At 41.0% G+C, this 5000-nt stretch overlaps 1 protein-coding gene across 4 annotated transcripts in view; it reads right to left on the bottom strand.

The window, feature by feature from the left end:
• The window catches only part of haf (leucine-rich repeat and fibronectin type-III domain-containing protein hattifattener), a 143645-nt gene that overhangs the window by 72600 nt on the left and 66045 nt on the right, over positions 1 to 5000 (bottom strand). The window lies entirely within an intron of this gene.

Here is a 5000-nt window from a genome sequence, read left to right as displayed (position 1 = left end):
TGATGATAAGGTGATGGGGTGTGTTTGATAATTGTAATGATTGTGATAAGGTATGTAGAATTGGTAGAGGCATGTTGTTTATTGTGTTCATGTTTACAGACACCACACACGCCGTTTGTATATATATATATATATATATATATATATATATATATATATATATAAGTGTATATATATATATATATATATCACACAGGAACCCACAGTCGGAGAAAGAATAAACTTCGAATAAAGAATAATCCTATATTTCGGCTATCAACTGTAGCCCTTTCCTGTAGTACTTTCCTGAAGAGGGCTACAGTTGATAGCCGAAATATAGGATTATTCTTTATTCGAAGTTTATTCTTTCTCCGACTGTGGGTTCCTGTGTGTTATTTACAAATGTGCTACTACATTTCTATTTAGAAATATATATATATATCAAACGAAGGGAAATAAAGAGGAAGTGTGCGTGCCAGATTGTCTTCTTCCCATCCCTCTGTACCTTAACCCATTAAACTCCGATGACAAGATGTCTTGTCATTTGGTCAAATAAAACAAAAAATCATAAAACACCAAAATGTTTGATCAAACACCAGAAAAATATGACGTCAGTCCTCGTTTCGCTCGCGAGCGAAGCGAGGACTGACGTCATATTTTTCTGGTGTTTGATCAAACATTTTGGTGTTTTATGATTTTTTGTTTTATTTGACCAAATGACAAGACATCTTGTCATCGGAGTTTAATGAGTTTAAGCCGCCGACCCTTCGAGGCGTGGCGTTGACAACTATGATCCGATCATTGCTGCCAAAATCGATATCAGCCATGATCCAAGGGTCCCCTTGTTTTGGTTTGATGTAAGGATCAAGTAGAGTAAGGTCTGTAATACTACGAGGTAAGTCCCGCTGGTTTTTACGACGCTGTCTCTGAACCATCTTTTTGGTGCTCGACTCTGCCGGAAGATATCCATGAATCTCTTCTGGAAGATGGCTGGAGAGTTCTTGGCATATTATCCGCGACGTCCCTTCCAAAGTTTCTTTGGCGATGCGCCTAATCCTGGACATCGACTGCTGGACCTCAACCCTTGCAGGATTTGGTCCATGTATATCGTGACCTTTTGTGGTTACTATCACATCATCAACAGCTATAGCTTTTCCTGAACAGGAATGACGAATTCATGCGCAAGCGCAAAGTACGACATCCTCAAGTCGACATTTCATGACGCAAGACAGGAATGACGAATTCATGCGCAAGCGCAAAGTACGACATCCTCAAGTCGACATTTCATGACGCAAGCACTTTGTAGCATACTATATAAATGGCACACTTGCTTGTGCCGTGCATAACACTTTCAGAGGTCTCTCGAAGTGATTACATACATACTGCATACAACATTTTATAATGGTTTTCCCATCAACAAATTCCAGGATGGTCTCTGTCCCCCTTGTAGCTCTTCTTCTGTTATCACAGCTGGCAATCGGAGATACTTACGTTCTTAAGGTCAACGGCACCGATCTAAAGTATGTTAATGATTATCTAGACTGTCCTGTTGAGGTGGTGGGAAATCGAACACTTATACTACCGAGTGGGGACTCGGTCGTGGTGCCTCAGTTGAGTTGTAGAAATTCGTGCAAGTGTCGACAAAACGGCAAGTGCACAGAAGTCTACCAGTTTATCAACGGAAATGTAAACGATCCATGGATGAGAGGTTGCGTGTGTGCTGCCGAGATAAGGGAGGGCGCCATAGCACAACGACAGTCACCTGGTGGCAAGTAGGAGCCTTCTCGCCTTCCTGGGCACTTCACAGGTGCCTTCGTGGTTCTCGACGACTGTGCTCGGGATCCCTACCAAGCGGCATATCTATACTTTTAGGAGAGAGAGGGAGAGATCTTGGTACAGTGACAATGAAGTTTTCCCAATCGTTCTCTGTCAATCGAGTGATATTTGTCATCCGCGGCAGTCCCAGATCAAACATGAACTTTGATCTAGTGCTTCCTGGTCCTAGGGATGCCCTGTCACTCACAAATCCTCTCACGACCAATGCGATCCACGTGAATCTTACATTCCAGAAGAACTATCAAACTTCCTACATAAAGGAGAATGTGACACCAGCCGAGGTATTTCCATTGATGAAGTGTATTCTGTAATTGTCAAAACATTTAATGGTTCTGTGACAACTGTTGTGATCACTTGTTACCCATTTGATATAGATTATGAACGCTTCTGCAGTATGTGACTATGCTTCCCGAAATAAAATCTATATCTTAAATTATTTTTATATGTATCCTATACTCACATCTTAAGCTATGACGTCCAGGTAAACGAAAAACAACAACTTTTGGCTCCAACTACAATGAAAAGATGAGTGCCACTCGGCATCTTTTACGAAAGGGACTACTTCCCCAATAAAAAAATATACTATGTCCATTAAGTATAAAAAATCACAAAAAACAACAGAGTTACCTTTTCATCAACGAGTAAACTTAATCAGAACATTTTCATTGGCGTGCGTATATCTTCACCGAGTGGATTTCAAAATACGTCTCCTTAGTGTCATTTTGGCAATAGATTAGAACGACAAAGCATTACCGATCTATAGGTAATGTTGTGACCTTATACGCACACACACACACACCTCCCCCCTTGAGAGTTGGAGTAACGACTCAAAGCTCAGTGATACTGAAATTATTTCAGCCCTGGGCGGGATTCGAACCCGGACCCCCGTAGTGGCGGCCGCGAACGTGGGTGTATCATCCAACTCCGTTTCAACGAGCGCGGACACTCGCCTCATGGAACAGCCGATTTCGGATGTTCCGGCCCTCTCATATAAGTGATGTCATATTTAAACTTATTTGGCATCAAAATGGAATTTTCATTTGATTGATTTATCATAGACAAAGATATTATAACTTCTCAAGGGAATTTCAAAAGTATCATGCCAGGAAGTTCTATTATGAATGCATAACCCTTATTGGAAATGAGGTATATTTTCATGGATCCGGTACATAATGTCCAGGAGACATTATATACAATAAAAATGGAGCAGGAGACATTTTGGCCATACACCATATTTTCATATATACGCAAAGGCTTTCTCTTTGTAGCCAAAAGACACTATAATCATCTCATAATCGCCATAACTTGTATCTAGGGAATTTCAGGCGTAAAGTTATGAAATAAGATATAGATATATGTATGAATTAATTTCTAATAAAGTACAGGAAAATGGATTATACGTTTTCATTTCAAATAAGTTTATGTTCTCTTGGATAATAGTGAAAACAATATACCAAATGTTACTTGATATTATGTTGTAAAACAGAATAATTGATTTATCAAGTGTTTAAAAGGGTATATAATAATGAGACCGAATCGTCCGGGGCCGAAATATCCGGGGTCAAAACGTCCGGCATTCCCATTTCAACCCTTTGTTGAGGACGGGTGTTAGCCCCAATGCAGTCTCGATTCCACTGCCCCTACTTGACTCTCCAATGATATCCCTACCCCGTCAGTAATGTTGTGCCACGTTCAGTATTCTTGATCATGTCGGGGCTGCTTTTGACGTGTCTCAACCAACACTTCACCCGAAACTGTACATAACGTGACTGTCGCGTCTGTGGTTGCAGCGATTGCATTGGATAAAGAAAATCTGGCGCCAGGTGTCAACTACCATATGACACTAAGGGAGATGGAAGAGAGGAAGTCGTATGGCTGGAAAAGGAGAGACTGAGAAAATATGGAAGAAATGTGGGATAGCACAAGTGTAAAAAGGGAACGCCCTCACTTGTCTCCATTCTTACAAAAAAAATTTGTAGGGATGTCACCAAAGCCCTTGTAGTACGGACTTCATAAAGTTTTGACATCTAGTGCTCCTAGACTGTCCTAGTGGTGTTTTCTGATGGTTTTGTCCAGCGTGGAGGCACTTGTGAATACAAAAATTCTGAGAGTGATTTTGGATCGCCCAAGTGACCCCGGAAGCTACATTATCCTTTGCACTACCGGGAACAGCTTTTATTTTTTAATCTGGTTGCTACCAGGCAATTCACTTTGGTCGTCCTGGCGGTGGATCTTGGGCTTGTGGGGATGACTAGAAGACAGTTCATCAAACGTTATGAAATCTGCCCGGAGTAATACTTCTGAATAGTGGCGAGGCATATTGATGGCTCTCGCAGGACCTATTCTCCTTGTCCAAGTTCTATGGGCACCCCTGCCGCCCTTTTAATTTGTCTGTGCCTATTTTGCACTTTGGGGATTTTCATCTTATCTGACGTCTGGCGATTTTATTCAACTAAACGGGGAAATCGAATGACGGATGAATCATGAGGTGGCTAGAATAAAATGGAAATATAATCCGGTAGATTAAAGGTTGACACGATTTTCCCTCCCCTGTCCCTTCACATTTCCTGTACGACAACGGGGTTCGTGCGGTGAGGTTTGTGACGTGTGGCTGGCTGTTGCCAAGAGAATAACACCGCAATTGGCACGGCGAGTGGACATTTGAGACACAGACGTTTTGACCATGGACCAACATCCTAGGACATTTGCGCCATGGACCACCACCCGAGGATGTTTGAGTCATAGACCACCACCGTAGAGCGTTTGGGCCACGAACTTTTATTTTGTTTTTAATATCTTGTTTGGTAAGACGTGTTTTAACGTCCTCCTTTTCATATTTTGAAGGTTCATTGTCACATTTAGTCATATGTTTTATGTTCAAATTGCATTTTAATGTCCTCCTGCTTCCATTGTGTAGTTGATCATATCTTTATATTTCAATGTAACCAAATAACTACAGGCCTATAAGCTTTACTTCATTCGTAGGAAAAATTATGGAAACTATCATCAGAGATGCTATCGAACATCATTTAGAAAGTAAATGTTTGATAAATGATAGCCAGAATGGATTCAGACGGAAACGTTCTTACGTGACTTACTCGAATTCTACAACACAATCATCTCAAATTATGACAAAAGAAATAGTATAGATTTGATACCGTCCCCCACGAAAGAATACTTACTAA

This window comes from Oratosquilla oratoria, chromosome 33 (genome assembly GCF_046742065.1).
Source record: "Oratosquilla oratoria isolate Oo_2021 chromosome 33, ASM4674206v1, whole genome shotgun sequence".
NCBI classification, from domain to species: Eukaryota; Metazoa; Arthropoda; class Malacostraca; order Stomatopoda; family Squillidae; genus Oratosquilla; species Oratosquilla oratoria.
The sequence above is the reverse complement of the archived record's forward strand: the minus strand, read 5'-3'. Positions and strand labels throughout refer to the sequence as shown.